Source organism: Gorilla gorilla, chromosome 15 (assembly GCF_029281585.2).
Source record: "Gorilla gorilla gorilla isolate KB3781 chromosome 15, NHGRI_mGorGor1-v2.1_pri, whole genome shotgun sequence".
In the NCBI taxonomy this organism is placed as follows: domain Eukaryota; kingdom Metazoa; phylum Chordata; class Mammalia; order Primates; family Hominidae; genus Gorilla; species Gorilla gorilla.
Genome location: NC_073239.2, coordinates 51821039 through 51844245, shown reverse-complemented (window position 1 = coordinate 51844245; position 23207 = coordinate 51821039).

Here is a 23207-nt window from a genome sequence, read left to right as displayed (position 1 = left end):
AATGGAATCAACCCGAGTAGAACGGAATGGAATGGAATGGAATGGAATGGAAAGGAATGGAATGGAATGGAATGGAATGGAATTCAATGGAATGGAATGGAATGGAATGGAAGGGAATAGAATCAACCCGAGTAGAACGGAATGGAATGGAATGGAATGGAATGGAATTCAATGGAATAGAATGGAATGGAATGGAATGGAATGGAATCAACCCGAGTAGAATGGAATGGATTGGAATGGAATGGAATGGAAAGGAATGGAATGGAATGGAAAGGAATGGAAAGGAATGGAATCAACCCGAGTAGAACGGAATGGAATGGAATGGAATGGAATGGAATTCAAAGAAATGGAATGGAATGGAATGGAATGGAATGGAATGGAATCAACCCGAGTAGAACGGAATGGAATGGAATGGAATGGAATGGAATGGAATCAACCCGAGTAGAACGGAATGGAATGGAATTGAATGGAATGGAATGGCATGGAATGGAATGGAATGGAATGAAATGGAATGGAATGGAATGGAATGGAATGGAATGGAATGGAATGGAATGGAATCGAATGGAATCGAGTGGAATGGAGTGTAATAGAATGGAATCAACCCGAGTAGAAAGGAATGGAATGGAACGGAACGGAATGGAACGGAACGGAAAGGAATGGAATGGAGTGAAATGGAATGGAATCGAATGGAATCGAATGGAACCGAATGGAATGGAATGGAAGGGAATGGAATGGAATGGAATGGAATGGAATGGAATCAACCCGAGTAGAATGGAATGGATTGGAATGGAATGGAATGGAATGGAATGGAATGGAATGGATTGGAATCGAATGGAATCGAATGGAATCGAATGGAATGGAATGGAATGGAATAGAATGGAATGGAATGGAATATAATGGAATGGAATGGAATGGAATGGAATGGAATGGAATGGAATGGAATGGAATGGAATGGAATGGAATGGAATGGAATCAACCCGAGTAGAATGGAATGGATAGGAATGGAATGGAATGGAATGGAACGTAATTCAATAGAATAGAATGGAAGGGAATGGAAAGGAATGGAATGGAATGGAATGGAATGGAATGGAATCGAATGGAATCGAATGGAATGGAATGGAATGGAATGGAATGGAATGGAATGGAATGGAATGGAATGGAATGGAATGGAATCAACCCGAGTAGATTGGAATGGATTGGAATGGAATGAAATGGAATGGAATGGAATTCAATGGAAAAAATGAAATGGAATGGAATGGAATGGAAAGGAATGGAATCGAATGGAATCGAATGGAATCGAATGGAATGGAGTGGAATAGAATGGAATCAACCCGAGTAGAATGGAATGGAATGGAACGGAACGGAACGGAACGGAACGGAACGGAACGGAACGGAACGGAATGGAATGGAGTGAAATGGAACGGAATCGAATGGAATCGAACGGAACCGAATGGAATGGAAAGAAGGGAACGGAATGGAATGGAATGGAATGGAATGGAATGGAATGGAATCAACCCGAGTAGAATTGAATGGATTGGAATGGAATGGAATGGAATGGAATGGAATGGAATTCAATAGAATAGAATGGAATGGAAAGGAATGGAATGGAATGGAATGGAATGGAATGGAACCGAATGGAATCGAATGGAATGGAGTGGAATAGAATGGAATCAACCCGAATAGAACGGAACGGAACGGAACGGATTGGAACGGAATGGAACGGAGTGAAATGGAATGGAATCGAATGGAATCGAAAGGAACCGAATGGAATGGAATGGAAGGGGATGGAAAGGAATTGAATGGAATGGAATGGAATGGAATCAACCCTAGTAGAATGGAATGGATTGGAATGAATGGAATGGAATCGAATGCAATGGAATGGAATGGAATGGAATGGAATGGACCCGAGTAGAACGGAATGGAATAGAATGGAATGGAATGGAATGGAATGGAATGAACCCGAGTAGAACGGAATGGAATGGAATGGAATGGAATGGAATGGAATGGAATGGAATGGAATTGAATGGAATGGAATCGAAAGGAATGGAATGGAATGGAATGGAATGGAATGGAATGGAATGGAATGGGATTTAATCGAATGGAATCGAATGGAATGGAATGGAACGGAATGGAATCGAATGGAACGGAATGGAATGGAATGGAATGGAATGGAATGGAATCGAATGGAATGGAATGGAATCGAATGGATTGGAATGGAATGGAATGGAATGGAATGGAATGGAATGGAATGGAATGGAATCAACCCGAGTAGAATGGAATGGATTGGAATGGAATGGAATGGAATGGAATGGAATTCAATGGAATAGAATGAAATGGAATGGAATGGAATGGAATGGAATCGAATCGAATGGAATCAAATGGAATCGAATGGAATGGAGTGGAAGAGAATGGAATCAACGCGAGTAGAGCGGAATAGAATGGAACGGAATGGAACGGAACGGAACGGAATGGAACGGAACGGAATGGAATGGAGTGAAATGGAATAGAATCGAATGGAATCGAATGGAACCGAATGGAATGGAATGGAACGGAATGGAATGGAATGGACTGGAATGGAATGGAATCAACCCTAGTAGAATGTAATGGATTGGAATGGAATGGAATGGAATGGAATGGAATGGAATCGAATTGAATCGAATGGAATTGAATGGAATGGAATGGAATGGAATGGAATGGAATGGAATGGAATGGAATGGAATGGAATCAACCCGAGTAGAACGGAATGGAATGGATTGGAATGGAATGGAATGGCATGGAATGGAATTCAATGGAATGGAATGGAATGGAATGGAAAGGAATGGAATGGAATCGAATGGAATTGAATGGAATCGAATGGAATGGAATGGAATAGAATGGAATCAACTCGAGTAGAAAGGAATGGAATGGAATGGAATGGAATGGAATGGAAAGGAATGCAATGAAATGGAATGGAATGGAATGGAATCGAATGGAATGGACTGGAATGGAATGGAATGGAATGGAATGGAATGGAATGGAATCAACCCGAGTAGAACGGAATGGAATGGAATGGAATGGAATGGAATGGAATGGAATGGCATGGAATGGAATTCAATGGAATGGAATGGAATGGAATGGAATGGAATCGAATGGAATTTAATGGAATCGAATGGAGTGGAATGGAATAGAATGGAATCAACTCGAGTAGAAAGGAATGGAATGGAATGGAATGGAATGGAATGGAAAGGAATGCAATGAAATGGAATGGAATGGAATGGAATCGAATGGAATGGACTGGAATGAAATGGAATGGAATGGAATGGAATGGAATGGAATGGAATGGAATCAACCCGAGTAGAATGGAATGGATTGCAATGGAATGGAATGGAATCGAATCGAATGGAATGGAATGGAATTGAATGGAATGGACGCGAGTAGAACGGAATGGAATGGAATGGAATGGAATGGAATGGAATGGAATGGAAAGGAATGGAATGGAATGGACTGGAATGGAATGGAATGAACCCGAGTAGAACGGAATGGAATGGAATGGAATGGAATGGAATGGAATGGAATGGAATGGAATTGAGTGGAATGGAATGGAATGGAATGGAATGGAATGGAATGGAATGGAATGGAATGGAATGGAATCAACCCGAGTAGAACGGAATGGAATGGAATGGAAAGGAATGGAATGGAATGGAATGGAATGCAATGGAATTCAATGGAATGGAACGGAATGGAATGGAATTCAATGGAATGGAATGGAATGGAATGGAATGGAATGGAATGGAATGGAATGGAGTGGAGTGGAATGGAATCGAATGGAATCGAATGGAATGGAGTGGAATAGAGTGGAATCAACCCGAATAGAACAGAACGGAACGGAACGGAACGGAATTTAATGGGGTGAAATGGAATGGAATCAAATGGAGTGGAATGGAACCGAATGGAATGGAATGGAAGGGAATGGAATGGAATGGAATGGAATGGAATGGAATGGAATGGAATGGCATGGAATGGAATGGAATCAACCCGAGTTGAACGGAATGGAATGGAATGGAATGGAATGGAATGGAATGGAATGGAATGCAATGGAATGGAATGGAATGGAATGGAATGGAATTCAATGGAATGGAATGGAATGGAATGGAATGGAATTGAATGGAATTGAATCAACCCGAATAGAACGGAATGGAATGGAATGGAATGGAATGGAATGGAATGGAATGGAAATCAATGGAATGGAATTCAATGGAATAGAATGGAATGGAATGGAATTGAATGGAATGGAATGGAATGAACCCGAGTAGAACGGAATGGAATGGAATGGAATTGAATGGAATGGAATGGAATGGAATGGAATGGAATCGAATGGAATCGAATGGAATGCAATGGAATGGAATGGAATGGAATGGAATGGAATCGAATGGAATGGAATGGAAAGGAATGGAATCGAATGGAATCGAATGGAATCGAATGGAATGGAATGGAATGGAATGGAATGGAATCAACCCGAGTAGATTGGAATGGATTGGAATGGAATGGAATGGAATGGAATGGAATTCAATGGAAAAAATGAAATGGAATGGAATGGAATGGAATGGAATGGAAGGGAATGGAATGGAGTGGAATGGAATGGAATGGAATGGAATCGAATGGAATGGAATGGAATGGAATGGAATCGAATGGAATGGAATGGAATGGAATGGAATGGAATGGAATGGAATGGAATGGAGTGGAATGGAATGGAATCAACCCGAGTAGATTGGAATGGATTGGAATGGAATGGAATGGAATGGAATGGAATTCAATGGAAAAAATGATATGGAATGGAATGGAATGGAATGGAGTGGAATGGAATGGAATGGAATCGAATGGAATGGAATGGAATGGAATGGAATGGAATGGAATGGAATGGAATGGAATGGAATGGAATGGAATGGAATCAACCCGAATAGAACGGAACGGAACGGAACGGAACGGAACGGAACGGAACGGAATGGAATGGAGTGAAATGGAATGGAATCAAATGGAATCGAATGGAACCGAATGGAATGGAATGGAAGGGAATGGAATGCAATGGAATGGAATGGAATGGAATGGAATCAACCCGAGTAGAATGGAATGGACTGGAATGGAATGGAATGGAATGGAATGGAATGGAATAGAATTGAATGGAATGGAATGGAATGGAATGGAATGGAATGGAATGGAATGGAATGGAATGGAATGGAAAGGAATGGAATCAACCCGAGTAGATTGGAATGGATTGGAATGGAATGGAATGGAATGGAATGGAATTCAATGGAAAAAATGAAATGGAATGGAATGGAATCGAATGGAATCGAATGGAATGGAATGGAATGGAATGGAATGTAATGGAATGGAATGGAATGGAATCGAATGGAATCGAATGGAATGGAATGGAATGGAATGGAATGGAATGGAATGGAATGGAATGGAAAGGAATGGAATCAACCCGAGTAGATTGGAATGGAATGGAATGGAATGGAATGGAAATCAATGGAAAAAATGAAATGGAATGGAATGGAATGGAGTGGAATGGAATGGAATGGAATCGAATGGAATGGAATGGAATGGAATGGAATGGAATGGAATGGAATCAACCCGAGTAGAACGGAATGGAATGGAATGGAATGGAATGGAATGGAATGGAATGGAATGGAATTCAATGGAATGGAATTCAATGGAATAGAATGGAATGGAATGGAAAGGAATGGAATGTAATGAACCCGAGTAGAACGGAATGGAATGGAATGGAATTGAATGGAATGGAATGTAATGGAATCGAATCGAATGGAATCGAATGGAATGGAATGGAATGGAATGGAACGGAAAGGAATGGAATGGAATGGAATGGAATGGAATGGAATCAACCCGAGTAGATTGGAATGGATTGGAACGGAATGAAATGGAATGGAATGGAATTCAATGGAAAAAATGAAACGGAATGGAATGGAATGGAATGGAAAGGAATGGAATGGAATCGAATGGAATCGAATGCAATCGAATGGAATGGAGTGGAATAGAAGGGAATCAACCCGAGTAGAATGGAATGGAATGGAACGGAACGGAACGGAACGGAACGGATCGGAACGGAATGGAATGGAGTGAAATGGAATGGAATCGAGTGGAATCGAACGGAACCGAATGGAATGGAAAGAAGGGAACGGAATGGAATGGAATGGAATGGAATGGAATCAACCCGAGTAGAATGGAATGGATTGGAATGGAATGGAATGGAATGGAATGGAATGGATTGGAATGAATGGAATTCAATAGAATAGAATGGAATGGAATGGAATGGAATGGAATTCTATGGAATGGAACGGAATGGAATGGAATGGAATGGAATGGAATGGAGTGGAGTGGAATGGAATGGAATGGAATGGAATGGAATGGAATGGAATGGAAAGGAATTGAATGGAATGGAATGGAATGGAATGGAATGGAATGGAATGGAATCAACCCGAGTAGAACGGAATGGAATGGAATGGAATGGAATAGAATGGAATGGAATGGAATGGAATGGAATGGAATGGAATGGAATGGAATGGAATGGAATGGAATGGAATCAACCCGAGTAGAACGGAATGGAATGGAATGGAATGGAATGGAATGGAATGGAATGGAATGGAATGGAATGGAATGGAATGGAATGGAATTCAATGGAATATAATGGAATGGAATGGAATGGAATGGAAAGGAATGGAATGGAATGAAATGGAATGGAATGGAATGGAATCAACCCGAGTAGAACAGAATGGAATGGAATGGAAAGGAATGGAATGGCATGGAATGGATTGGAATGGAATGGAATGAAATGTAATGGAATGGAATCGAATGGAATCGAATGGAATGGAATGGAATTCAATGGAATGGAATGGAATGGAATGGAATGGAATGGAATGGAAGGGAATGGAATGGAATTCAATGGAATAGAATGGAATGGAATGAAATGGAATGGAATCAACCCGAGTAGAATGGAATGGATTGTAATGGAATCGAATGGAATGGAATGGAATGGAATGGAATCGAATGTAATCGAATGGAATGGAATGGAATGGAAAGGAATGGAATGGAATGGAATGGAATGGAATCAACCCGAGTAGAACGGAATGGAATGGAATGGAATGGAATGGAATGGAAAGGAATGGAATGGAATGGAATGGAAAGGAAATCAATGGAATGGAATGGAATGGAATGGAAGGGAATAGAATCAACCCGAGTAGAACGGAATGGAATGGAATGGAATGTTATGGAATGGAATGGAATGGAATGGAATGGAATGGAATGGAATGGAATTCAATGGAATAGAATGGAATGGAATGGAATGGAATGGAATCAACCCGAGTAGAATGGAATGGATTGGAATGGAATGGAATGGAATGGAATGGAATGGAATGGAATTTAATGGAATGGAAAGGAATGGAATCAACCCGAGTAGAACGGAATGGAATGGAATGGAATGGAATGGAATTCAAAGAAATGGAATGGAATGGAATGGAATGGAATGGAATGGAATCAACCCGAGTAGAACGGAATGGAATGGAATGGAATGGAATGGAATCAACCCGAGTAGAACGGAAAGGAATGGAATGGAATGGAATGGAATGGCATGGAATGGAATGGAATGGAATGAAATGGAATGGAATGGAATGGAATGGAATGGAATGGAATGGAATGGAATGGAATCCAATGGAATCGAATGGAATCGAGGGGAATGGAGTGGAATAGAATGGAATCAACCCGAGTAGAAAGGAATGGAATGGAACGGAACGGAATGGAACGGAACGGAAAGGAATGGAATGGAGTGAAATGGAATGGAATCGAATGGAATCGAATGGAACCGAATGGAATGGAATGGAAGGGAATGGAATGGAATGGAATGGAATGGAATGGAATCAACCCGAGTAGAAAGGAATGGAATGGAATGGAATGGAATTCAATGGAATAGAATGGAATGGAATGGAATGGAATGGAATGGAATGGAATGGAATGGAATCTAATGGAATCGAATGGAATCGAATGGAATGGAATGGAATAGAATGGAATCAACCCGAGTAGAAAGGAATGGAATGGAATGGAATGGAATGGAATGGAATGGAATGGAATGGAATGCAATGAAATGGAAAGGAATGGAATGGAATCGAATGGAATGGACTGGAATGAAATGGAAAGGAATGGAATATACTGGAATGGAATGGAATTTAATCAACACGAGTAGAATGGAATGGATTGGAATGGAATGGAATGGAATCGAATGGAATCAAATGGAACCGAATGGAATGGAATGGAAGGGAATGGAATGGAATGGAATGGAATGGAATGGAATCAACCCGAGTACAATGGAATGAATTGGAATGGAATGGAATATAATGTAATGGAATGGAATGGAATCGAATGGAATCGAATGGAATGGAATGGAATGCAATGGAATGGAATGGAATGGAATGGAATGGAATCAACCCGAGTAGAACGGAATGGAATGGAATGGAATGGAATGGAATGGAATGGAATGGAATGGAATGGAATGGAATGGAATTCTATGGAATGGAATGGAATGGAATGGAATGGAATGGAATCAACCCGAGTAGAACGGAATGGAATGGAATGGAATGGAATGGAATGGAATGGAATGGAATGGAATGGAATGGAATGGAATCAACACGAGTAGAACGGAATGGAATGGAATGGAATGGAATGGAATGGAATGGAATTCAATGGAATGGAATGGAATGGAATGGATTCAACACGAGTAGAACGGAATGGAATGGAATGGAAAGGAATGGAATGGAATGGAATGGAATGGAATTCTATGGAATGGAATGGAATGGAATTCAATGGAATGGAATCAACCCGAGTAGAACGGAATGGAATGGAATGGAATGGAATGGAATGGAATGGAATGGAATGGAATGGAATGGAATGGAATGGAATGGAATGGGATGGAATGGAATCAACCCGAGTAGAACGGAATGGAATGGAATGGAATGGAATGGAATGGCATGGCATGGAATGGAATGGAATGAAATGGAATGGAATGGAATGGAATGGAATGGAATGGAATGGAATGGAATCGAATGGAATCGAACGGAATCGAGTGGAATGGAGTGGAATAGAATGGAATCAACCCGAGTAGAAAGGAATGGAATGGAACGGAACGGAATGGAACGGAACGGAAAGGAATGGAATGGAGTGAAATGGAATGGAATCGAATGGAATCGAATGCAGCCGAATGGAATGGAATGGAAGGGAATTGAATTGAATGGAATGGAATGGAATGGAATCAACCCGAGTAGAATGGAATGGATTGGAATGGATTGGAATGGAATGGAATGGAATGGAATGGAATGGAATGGAATGGAAGCGAATGGAATCGAATGGAATCGAATGGAATGGAATGGAATGGAATGGAATGGAATCAACCCGAGTAGAACGGAATGGAATGGAATGGAATGGAATGGAATGGAATGGAATGGAATGGAACGGAATGCAATGGAATGGAATGGAATGGAATTCAATGGAATAGAATGGCATGGAATGGAATGGAATGGAATGGAATGGAATGGAATGGAATCGAATGGAATCGAATGGAATCGAATGGAATGGAATGGAATAGAATGGAATCAACCCGAGTAGAAAGGAATGGAATGGAATGGAATGGAATGGAATGGAATGGAATGGAATGGAATGCAATGAAATGGAAAGGAATGGAATGGAATCGAATGGAATGGACTGGAATGAAATGGAAAGGAATGGAATAGACTGGAATGGAATGGAATGGAATCAACACGAGTAGAATGGAATGGATTGGAATGGAATGGAATCGAATCGAATGGAATCAAATGGAACCGAATGGAATGGAATGGAAGGGAATGGAATGGAATGGAATGGAATGGAATGGAATGGAATTCAATGGAATGGAACGGAATGGAATGGAATTCAATGGAATGGAATGGAATGGAATGGAATGGAATGGAATGGAATGGAATGGAGTGGAGTGGAATGGAATCGAATGGAATCGAATGGAATGGAGTGGAATAGAGTGGAATCAACCCGAATAGAACAGAACGGAACGGAACGGAACGGAATTTAATGGGGTGAAATGGAATGGAATCAAATGGAGTGGAATGGAACCGAATGGAATGGAATGGAAGGGAATGGAATGGAATGGAATGGAATGGAATGGAATGGAATGGAATGGCATGGAATGGAATGGAATCAACCCGAGTTGAACGGAATGGAATGGAATGGAATGGAATGGAATGGAATGGAATGGAATGCAATGGAATGGAATGGAATGGAATGGAATGGAATTCAATGGAATGGAATGGAATGGAATGGAATGGAATTGAATGGAATTGAATCAACCCGAATAGAACGGAATGGAATGGAATGGAATGGAATGGAATGGAATGGAATGGAAATCAATGGAATGGAATTCAATGGAATAGAATGGAATGGAATGGAATTGAATGGAATGGAATGGAATGAACCCGAGTAGAACGGAATGGAATGGAATGGAATTGAATGGAATGGAATGGAATGGAATGGAATGGAATCGAATGGAATCGAATGGAATGCAATGGAATGGAATGGAATGGAATGGAATGGAATCGAATGGAATGGAATGGAAAGGAATGGAATCGAATGGAATCGAATGGAATCGAATGGAATGGAATGGAATGGAATGGAATGGAATCAACCCGAGTAGATTGGAATGGATTGGAATGGAATGGAATGGAATGGAATGGAATTCAATGGAAAAAATGAAATGGAATGGAATGGAATGGAATGGAATGGAAGGGAATGGAATGGAGTGGAATGGAATGGAATGGAATGGAATCGAATGGAATGGAATGGAATGGAATGGAATCGAATGGAATGGAATGGAATGGAATGGAATGGAATGGAATGGAATGGAATGGAGTGGAATGGAATGGAATCAACCCGAGTAGATTGGAATGGATTGGAATGGAATGGAATGGAATGGAATGGAATTCAATGGAAAAAATGATATGGAATGGAATGGAATGGAATGGAGTGGAATGGAATGGAATGGAATCGAATGGAATGGAATGGAATGGAATGGAATGGAATGGAATGGAATGGAATGGAATGGAATGGAATGGAATGGAATCAACCCGAATAGAACGGAACGGAACGGAACGGAACGGAACGGAACGGAACGGAATGGAATGGAGTGAAATGGAATGGAATCAAATGGAATCGAATGGAACCGAATGGAATGGAATGGAAGGGAATGGAATGCAATGGAATGGAATGGAATGGAATGGAATCAACCCGAGTAGAATGGAATGGACTGGAATGGAATGGAATGGAATGGAATGGAATGGAATAGAATTGAATGGAATGGAATGGAATGGAATGGAATGGAATGGAATGGAATGGAATGGAATGGAATGGAAAGGAATGGAATCAACCCGAGTAGATTGGAATGGATTGGAATGGAATGGAATGGAATGGAATGGAATTCAATGGAAAAAATGAAATGGAATGGAATGGAATCGAATGGAATCGAATGGAATGGAATGGAATGGAATGGAATGTAATGGAATGGAATGGAATGGAATCGAATGGAATCGAATGGAATGGAATGGAATGGAATGGAATGGAATGGAATGGAATGGAATGGAAAGGAATGGAATCAACCCGAGTAGATTGGAATGGAATGGAATGGAATGGAATGGAAATCAATGGAAAAAATGAAATGGAATGGAATGGAATGGAGTGGAATGGAATGGAATGGAATCGAATGGAATGGAATGGAATGGAATGGAATGGAATGGAATGGAATCAACCCGAGTAGAACGGAATGGAATGGAATGGAATGGAATGGAATGGAATGGAATGGAATGGAATTCAATGGAATGGAATTCAATGGAATAGAATGGAATGGAATGGAAAGGAATGGAATGTAATGAACCCGAGTAGAACGGAATGGAATGGAATGGAATTGAATGGAATGGAATGTAATGGAATCGAATCGAATGGAATCGAATGGAATGGAATGGAATGGAATGGAACGGAAAGGAATGGAATGGAATGGAATGGAATGGAATGGAATCAACCCGAGTAGATTGGAATGGATTGGAACGGAATGAAATGGAATGGAATGGAATTCAATGGAAAAAATGAAACGGAATGGAATGGAATGGAATGGAAAGGAATGGAATGGAATCGAATGGAATCGAATGCAATCGAATGGAATGGAGTGGAATAGAAGGGAATCAACCCGAGTAGAATGGAATGGAATGGAACGGAACGGAACGGAACGGAACGGATCGGAACGGAATGGAATGGAGTGAAATGGAATGGAATCGAGTGGAATCGAACGGAACCGAATGGAATGGAAAGAAGGGAACGGAATGGAATGGAATGGAATGGAATGGAATCAACCCGAGTAGAATGGAATGGATTGGAATGGAATGGAATGGAATGGAATGGAATGGATTGGAATGAATGGAATTCAATAGAATAGAATGGAATGGAATGGAATGGAATGGAATTCTATGGAATGGAACGGAATGGAATGGAATGGAATGGAATGGAATGGAGTGGAGTGGAATGGAATGGAATGGAATGGAATGGAATGGAATGGAATGGAAAGGAATTGAATGGAATGGAATGGAATGGAATGGAATGGAATGGAATGGAATCAACCCGAGTAGAACGGAATGGAATGGAATGGAATGGAATAGAATGGAATGGAATGGAATGGAATGGAATGGAATGGAATGGAATGGAATGGAATGGAATGGAATGGAATCAACCCGAGTAGAACGGAATGGAATGGAATGGAATGGAATGGAATGGAATGGAATGGAATGGAATGGAATGGAATGGAATGGAATGGAATTCAATGGAATATAATGGAATGGAATGGAATGGAATGGAAAGGAATGGAATGGAATGAAATGGAATGGAATGGAATGGAATCAACCCGAGTAGAACAGAATGGAATGGAATGGAAAGGAATGGAATGGCATGGAATGGATTGGAATGGAATGGAATGAAATGTAATGGAATGGAATCGAATGGAATCGAATGGAATGGAATGGAATTCAATGGAATGGAATGGAATGGAATGGAATGGAATGGAATGGAAGGGAATGGAATGGAATTCAATGGAATAGAATGGAATGGAATGAAATGGAATGGAATCAACCCGAGTAGAATGGAATGGATTGTAATGGAATCGAATGGAATGGAATGGAATGGAATGGAATCGAATGTAATCGAATGGAATGGAATGGAATGGAAAGGAATGGAATGGAATGGAATGGAATGGAATCAACCCGAGTAGAACGGAATGGAATGGAATGGAATGGAATGGAATGGAAAGGAATGGAATGGAATGGAATGGAAAGGAAATCAATGGAATGGAATGGAATGGAATGGAAGGGAATAGAATCAACCCGAGTAGAACGGAATGGAATGGAATGGAATGTTATGGAATGGAATGGAATGGAATGGAATGGAATGGAATGGAATGGAATTCAATGGAATAGAATGGAATGGAATGGAATGGAATGGAATCAACCCGAGTAGAATGGAATGGATTGGAATGGAATGGAATGGAATGGAATGGAATGGAATGGAATTTAATGGAATGGAAAGGAATGGAATCAACCCGAGTAGAACGGAATGGAATGGAATGGAATGGAATGGAATTCAAAGAAATGGAATGGAATGGAATGGAATGGAATGGAATGGAATCAACCCGAGTAGAACGGAATGGAATGGAATGGAATGGAATGGAATCAACCCGAGTAGAACGGAAAGGAATGGAATGGAATGGAATGGAATGGCATGGAATGGAATGGAATGGAATGAAATGGAATGGAATGGAATGGAATGGAATGGAATGGAATGGAATGGAATGGAATCCAATGGAATCGAATGGAATCGAGGGGAATGGAGTGGAATAGAATGGAATCAACCCGAGTAGAAAGGAATGGAATGGAACGGAACGGAATGGAACGGAACGGAAAGGAATGGAATGGAGTGAAATGGAATGGAATCGAATGGAATCGAATGGAACCGAATGGAATGGAATGGAAGGGAATGGAATGGAATGGAATGGAATGGAATGGAATCAACCCGAGTAGAAAGGAATGGAATGGAATGGAATGGAATTCAATGGAATAGAATGGAATGGAATGGAATGGAATGGAATGGAATGGAATGGAATGGAATCTAATGGAATCGAATGGAATCGAATGGAATGGAATGGAATAGAATGGAATCAACCCGAGTAGAAAGGAATGGAATGGAATGGAATGGAATGGAATGGAATGGAATGGAATGGAATGCAATGAAATGGAAAGGAATGGAATGGAATCGAATGGAATGGACTGGAATGAAATGGAAAGGAATGGAATATACTGGAATGGAATGGAATTTAATCAACACGAGTAGAATGGAATGGATTGGAATGGAATGGAATGGAATCGAATGGAATCAAATGGAACCGAATGGAATGGAATGGAAGGGAATGGAATGGAATGGAATGGAATGGAATGGAATCAACCCGAGTACAATGGAATGAATTGGAATGGAATGGAATATAATGTAATGGAATGGAATGGAATCGAATGGAATCGAATGGAATGGAATGGAATGCAATGGAATGGAATGGAATGGAATGGAATGGAATCAACCCGAGTAGAACGGAATGGAATGGAATGGAATGGAATGGAATGGAATGGAATGGAATGGAATGGAATGGAATGGAATTCTATGGAATGGAATGGAATGGAATGGAATGGAATGGAATCAACCCGAGTAGAACGGAATGGAATGGAATGGAATGGAATGGAATGGAATGGAATGGAATGGAATGGAATGGAATGGAATCAACACGAGTAGAACGGAATGGAATGGAATGGAATGGAATGGAATGGAATGGAATTCAATGGAATGGAATGGAATGGAATGGATTCAACACGAGTAGAACGGAATGGAATGGAATGGAAAGGAATGGAATGGAATGGAATGGAATGGAATTCTATGGAATGGAATGGAATGGAATTCAATGGAATGGAATCAACCCGAGTAGAACGGAATGGAATGGAATGGAATGGAATGGAATGGAATGGAATGGAATGGAATGGAATGGAATGGAATGGAATGGAATGGGATGGAATGGAATCAACCCGAGTAGAACGGAATGGAATGGAATGGAATGGAATGGAATGGCATGGCATGGAATGGAATGGAATGAAATGGAATGGAATGGAATGGAATGGAATGGAATGGAATGGAATGGAATCGAATGGAATCGAACGGAATCGAGTGGAATGGAGTGGAATAGAATGGAATCAACCCGAGTAGAAAGGAATGGAATGGAACGGAACGGAATGGAACGGAACGGAAAGGAATGGAATGGAGTGAAATGGAATGGAATCGAATGGAATCGAATGCAGCCGAATGGAATGGAATGGAAGGGAATTGAATTGAATGGAATGGAATGGAATGGAATCAACCCGAGTAGAATGGAATGGATTGGAATGGATTGGAATGGAATGGAATGGAATGGAATGGAATGGAATGGAATGGAAGCGAATGGAATCGAATGGAATCGAATGGAATGGAATGGAATGGAATGGAATGGAATCAACCCGAGTAGAACGGAATGGAATGGAATGGAATGGAATGGAATGGAATGGAATGGAATGGAACGGAATGCAATGGAATGGAATGGAATGGAATTCAATGGAATAGAATGGCATGGAATGGAATGGAATGGAATGGAATGGAATGGAATGGAATCGAATGGAATCGAATGGAATCGAATGGAATGGAATGGAATAGAATGGAATCAACCCGAGTAGAAAGGAATGGAATGGAATGGAATGGAATGGAATGGAATGGAATGGAATGGAATGCAATGAAATGGAAAGGAATGGAATGGAATCGAATGGAATGGACTGGAATGAAATGGAAAGGAATGGAATAGACTGGAATGGAATGGAATGGAATCAACACGAGTAGAATGGAATGGATTGGAATGGAATGGAATCGAATCGAATGGAATCAAATGGAACCGAATGGAATGGAATGGAAGGGAATGGAATGGAATGGAATGGAATGGAATGGAATCAACCCAAGTACAATGGAATGGATTGGAATGGAATGGAATATAATGTAATGGAATGGAATGGAATCGAATGGAATCGAATGGAATGGAATGGAATGGAATGGAATGGAATGGAATGGAATGGAATGGAATCAACCCGAGTAGAACGGAATGGAATGGAATGGAATGGAATGGAATGGAATGGAATGGAATGGAATGGAATGGAATGGAATGGAATGGAATGGAATGGAATGGAATTCTATGGAATGGAATGGAATGGAATGGAATGGAATGGAATTAACCCGAGTAGAACGGAATGGAATGGAATGGAATGGAATGGAATGGAATGGAATGGAATGGAATGGAATGGAATGGAATGGAATTGAATCAACACGAGTAGAACGGAATGGAATGGAATGGAATGGAATGGAATGGAATGGAATTCAATGGAATGGAATGGAATGGAATGGAATCAACACGAGTAGAACGGTATGGAATGGAATGGAAAGGAATGGAATGGAATGGAATGGAATGGAATAGAATGGAATTCCATGGAATGGAATGGAATGGAATTCAATGGAATGGAATCAACCCGAGTAGAACGGAATGGAATGGAATGGAATGGAATGGAATGGAATGGAATGGAATGGAATGGAGTGGAATGGAATGGAATGGAATGGAATGGAATGGAATGGAATGGAATGGAATGGAATTCAATGGAATGGAATGGAATGGAATTCAATGGAATGGAATCAACCCGAGTAGAACGGAATGGAATGGAATGGAATGGAATGGAATGGAATGGAATGGAATCAACCGGAGTAGAACGGAATGGAATGGAATGGAATGGAATGGAATTCAATGGAATATAATGGAATGGAATGGAATGGAATGGAATGCAATGGAATGGAATGGAATGGAATGGAATGGAATCAACCCGAGTAGAACAGAATGGAATGGAATGGAAAGGAATGGAATGGAATGGAATGGAATGGAATGTAATGGAATGAAATGTAATGGAATGGAATCGAATGGAATCGAATGGAATGGAATGGAATGGAATGGAATGGAATGGAATGGAATGGAATCGAATGGAATGGAACGGAACGGAATGGAATGGAATGGAAAGGAATGGAATGGAATGGAATGGAATGGAATGGAATTCAATGGAATAGAATGGAATGGAATGAAATGGAATGGAATCAACGCGAGTAGAATGGAATGGATTGTAATGGAATGGAATGGAATGGAATGGAATGGAATGGAATCAACCCGAGTAGAACGGAATGGAATGGAATGGAATGGAATGGAATGGAATGGAATGGAATGGAATGGAATGGAATGGAATGGAATGGAATGGAATTCTATGGAATGGAATGGAATGGAATGGAATGGAATGGAATTAACCCGAGTAGAACGGAATGGAATGGAATGGAATGGAATGGAATGGAATGGAATGGAATGGAATGGAATGGAATGGAATTGAATCAACACGAGTAGAACGGAATGGAATGGAATGGAATGGAATGGAATGGAATGGAATTCAATGGAATGGAATGGAATGGAATGGAATCAACACGAGTAGAACGGTATGGAATGGAATGGAAAGGAATGGAATGGAATGGAATGGAATGGAATAGAATGGAATTCCATGGAATGGAATGGAATGGAATTCAATGGAATGGAATCAACCCGAGTAGAACGGAATGGAATGGAATGGAATGGAATGGAATGGAATGGAATGGAATGGAATGGAGTGGATTGGAATGGAATGGAATGGAATGGAATGGAATGGAATGGAATGGAATGGAATTCAATGGAATGGAATGGAATGGAATTCAATGGAATGGAATCAACCCGAGTAGAACGGAATGGAATGGAATGGAATGGAATGGAATGGAATGGAATGGAATCAACCGGAGTAGAACGGAATGGAATGGAATGGAATGGAATGGAATTCAATGGAATATAATGGAATGGAATGGAATGGAATGGAATGCAATGGAATGGAATGGAATGGAATGGAATGGAATCAACCCGAGTAGAACAGAATGGAATGGAATGGAAAGGAATGGAATGGAATGGAATGGAATGGAATGTAATGGAATGAAATGTAATGGAATGGAATCGAATGGAATCGAATGGAATGGAATGGAATGGAATGGAATGGAATGGAATGGAATGGAATGGAATCGAATGGAATGGAACGGAACGGAATGGAATGGAATGGAAAGGAATGGAATGGAATGGAATGGAATGGAATGGAATTCAATGGAATAGAATGGAATGGAATGAAATGGAATGGAATCAACGCGAGTAGAATGGAATGGATTGTAATGGAATGGAATGGAATGGAATGGAATGGAATGGAATCAACCAGAGTAGAACGGAATGGAATGGAATGGAATGGAATAGAAAGGAATGGAATGGAATGGAATGGAATGGAATTCCATGGAATGGAATGGAATGGAATGGAAGGGAATAGAATGGAATGGAATGGAATGGAATGGAATCAACCCAAGTAGAATGGAATGGATTGGATTGGAATGGAATGGAATGGAATGGAATGGAACGGAATGGAATGGAATGGAATGGAATGGAATGGAATGGAATGGAATTCAATGGAATAGAATGGAATGGAATGGAATGGAATGGAAAGGAATGGAATCAACCCGAGTAGAACGGAATGGAATGGAATGGAATGGAATGGAATTCAAAGAAATGGAATGGAATGGAATGGAATGGAATGGAATGGAATGGAATCAACCCGAGTAGAACGGAATGGAATGGAATGGAATGGAATGGAATGGCATGGAATGGAATGGAATGGAATGAAATGGAATGGAATGGAATGGAATGGAATGGAATGGAATGGAATGGAATGGAATGGAATGGAATCGAATGGAATCGAATGGAATCGAGTGGAATGGAGTGGAATAGAATGGAATCAACCCGAGTAGAAAGGAATGGAATGGAACGGAACGGAATGGAACGGAACGGAAAGGAATGGAATGGAGTGAAATGGAATGGAATCGAATGGAATCGAATGGAACCGAATGGAATGGAATGGAAGGGAATGGAATGGAATGGAATGGAATGGAATCAACACGAGTAGAATGGAATGGATTGGAATGGAATGGAATGGAATGGAATGGAATGGAATGGAATCGAATGGAATCGAATGGAATTGAATGGAATGGAATGGAATGGAATGGAATGGAATGGAATGAACCCGAGTAGAACGGAATGGAATGGAATCGAATGGAATGGAATGGAATGGAATGGACGCGAGTAGAACGGAATGGAATGGAATGGAATGGAATGGAATGGAATGGAATGGAATGGAATGGAATGGAATGGAATGGAATGGAATCAACCCAAGTAGAATGGAATGGATTGGAATGGAATGGAATGGAATGGAATGGAATGGAATGGAATCGAATGGAATCGAATCGAATGGAATGGAATGGAATGGAGTGGAATGGAATGGAATGGAATGGAATGGAATGGAATGGAATCAACCCGAGTAGATTGGAATGGATTGGAATGGAATGAAATGGAATGGAATGGAATTCAATGGAAAAAATGAAATGGAATGGAATGGAATGGAATGGAATGGAATGGAATCGAATGGAATCGAATGGAATCGAATGGAATGGAGTGGAATAGAATGGAATCAACCCGAGTAGAATGGAATGGAATGGAACGGAACGGAACGGAACGGAACGGAACGGAACGGAACGGAATGGAATGGAGTGAAATGGAACGGAATCGAATGGAATCGAACGGAACCGAATGGAATGGAAAGAAGGGAACGGAATGGAATGGAATGGAATGGAATGAAATGGAATGGAATCAACCCGAGTAGAATGGAATGGATTGGAATGGAATGGAATGGAATGGAATGGAATGGAATGGAATTCAATAGAATAGAATGGAATGGAAAGGAATGGAATGGAATGGAATGGAATGGAATGGAACCGAATGGAATCGAATGGAATGGAGTGGAATAGAATGGAATCAACCCGAATAGAACGGAACGGAACGGAACGGATTGGAACGGAATGGAATGGAGTGAAATGGAATGGAATCGAATGGAATCGAAAGGAACCGAATGGAATGGAATGGAAGGGGATGGAAAGGAATTGAATGGAATGGAATGGAATGGAATCAACCCTAGTAGAATGGAATGGATTGGAATGAATGGAATGGAATCGAATGCAATGCAATGGAATGGAATGGAATGGAATGGACCCGAGTAGAACGGAATGGAATAGAATGGAATGGAATGGAATGGAATGGAATGAACCCGAGTAGAACGGAATGGAATGGAATGGAATGGAATGGAATGGAATGGAATGGAATGGAATGGAATGGAATGGAATCGAAAGGAATGGAATGGAATGGAATGGAATGGAATGGAATGGAATGGGATTTAATCGAATGGAATCGAATGGAATGGAATGGAACGGAATGGAATCGAATGGAACGGAATGGAATGGAATGGAATGGAATGGAATGGAATCGAATGGAATGGAATGGAATCGAATGGATTGGAATGGAATGGAATGGAATGGAATGGAATGGAATGGAATGGAATGGAATCAACCCGAGTAGAATGGAATGGATTGGAATGGAATGGAATGGAATGGAATGGAATTCAATGGAATAGAATGAAATGGAATGGAATGGAATGGAATGGAATGGAATCGAATCGAATGGAATCAAATGGAATCGAATGGAATGGAGTGGAAGAGAATGGAATCAACGCGAGTAGAGCGGAATGGAATGGAACGGAATGGAACGGAACGGAACGGAATGGAACGGAACGGAATGGAATGGAGTGAAATGGAATAGAATCGAATGGAATCGAATGGAACCGAATGGAATGGAATGGAACGGAATGGAATGGAATGGACTGGAATGGAATGGAATGGAATGGAATGGAATCGAATGGAATCGAATGGAATTCCATGGAATGGAATGGAATGGAATGGAAAGGAATGGAATGGAATCGAATGGAATTGAATGGAATCGAATGGAATGGAATGGAATAGAATGGAATCAACTCGAGTAGAAAGGAATGGAATGGAATGGAATGGAATGGAATGGAAAGGAATGCAATGAAATGGAATGGAATGGAATGGAATGGAATCGAATGGAATGGACTGGAATGGAATGGAATGGAATGGAATGGAATGGAATGGAATAAACCCGAGTAGAACGGAATGGAATGGAATGGAATGGAATGGAATGGAATGGAATGGCATGGAATGGAATTCAATGGAATGGAATGGAATGGAATGGAATGGAATCGAATGGAATTTAATGGAATCGAATGGAGTGGAATGGAATAGAATGGAATCAACTCGAGTAGAAAGGAATGGAATGGAATGGAATGGAATGGAATGGAAAAGAATGCAATGAAATGGAATGGAATGGAATGGAATCGAATGGAATGGACTGGAATGAAATGGAATGGAATGGAATGGAATGGAATGGAATGGAATGGAATCGAACGGAATGGAATGGAATGGAATGGAATGGAATGGAATGGAATGGAATGGAATGGAATGGAATGGAATGGAATGGAATGGAATGGAATGGAATCAACCCGAGTAGAATGGAATGGATTGGAATGGAATGGAATGGAATGGAATGGAATGGAATGGAATCGAATGGAATGGAAAGGAATGGAATGGACGCGAGTAGAACGGAATGGAATGGAATGGAATGGAATGGAATGGAATGGAATGGAATGGAATGGAATGGAATGAACCCAAGTAGAATGGAATGGATTGGAATGGAATGGAATGGAATGGATTCGAATGGAATGGAATGGAATGGAATGGAATGGAATGGAATCAACCCGAGTAGAATGGAATGGATAGGAATGGAATGGAATGGAATGGAACGTAATTCAATAGAATAGAATGGAAGGGAATGGAAAGGAATGGAATGGAATGGAATGGAATGGAATGGAATCGAATGGAATCGAATCGAATGGAATGGAATGGAATGGAGTGGAATGGAATGGAATGGAATGGAATGGAATGGAATGGAATCAACCCGAGTAGATTGGAATGGATTGGATTGGAATGAAATGGAATGGAATGGAATTCAATGGAAAAAATGAAATGGAATGGAATGGAAAGGAATGGAATCGAATGGAATCGAATGGAATCGAATTGAATGGAGTGGAATAGAATGGAATCAACCCGAGTAGAATGGAATGGAATGGAACGGAACGGAAAGGAACGGAACGGAACGGAACGGAACGGAATGGAACGGAATGGAATGGAGTGAAATGGAACGGAATCGAATGGAATCGAACGGAACCGAATGGAATGGAAAGAAGGGAACGGAATGGAATGGAATGGAATGGAATGGAATGGAATGGAATCAACCCGAGTAGAATGGAATGGATTGGAATGGAATGGAATGGAATGGAATGGAATGGAATGGAATTCAATAGAATAGAATGGAATGGAAAGGAATGGAATGGAATGGAATGGAATGGAATGGAACCGAATGGAATCGAATGGAATGGAGTGGAATAGAATGGAATCAACCCGAATAGAACGGAACGGAACGGAACGGATTGGAACGGAATGGAATGGAGTGAAATGGAATGGAATCGAATGGAATCGAAAGGAACCGAATGGAATGGAATGGAAGGGGATGGAAAGGAATTGAATGGAATGGAATGGAATGGAATCAACCCTAGTAGAATGGAATGGATTGGAATGAATGGAATGGAATCGAATGCAATGCAATGGAATGGAATGGAATGGAATGGACCCGAGTAGAACGGAATGGAATAGAATGGAATGGAATGGACTGGAATGGAATGAACCCGAGTAGAACGGAATGGAATGGAATGGAATGGAATGGAATGGAATGGAATGGAATGGAATGGAATGGAATGGAATGGAATCGAAAGGAATGGAATGGAATGGAATGGAATGGAATGGAATGGAATGGAATGGAATGGGATTTAATCGAATGGAATCGAATGGAATGGAATGGAACGGAATGGAATCGAATGGAACGGAATGGAATGGAATGGAATGGAATGGAATGGAATCGAATGGAATGG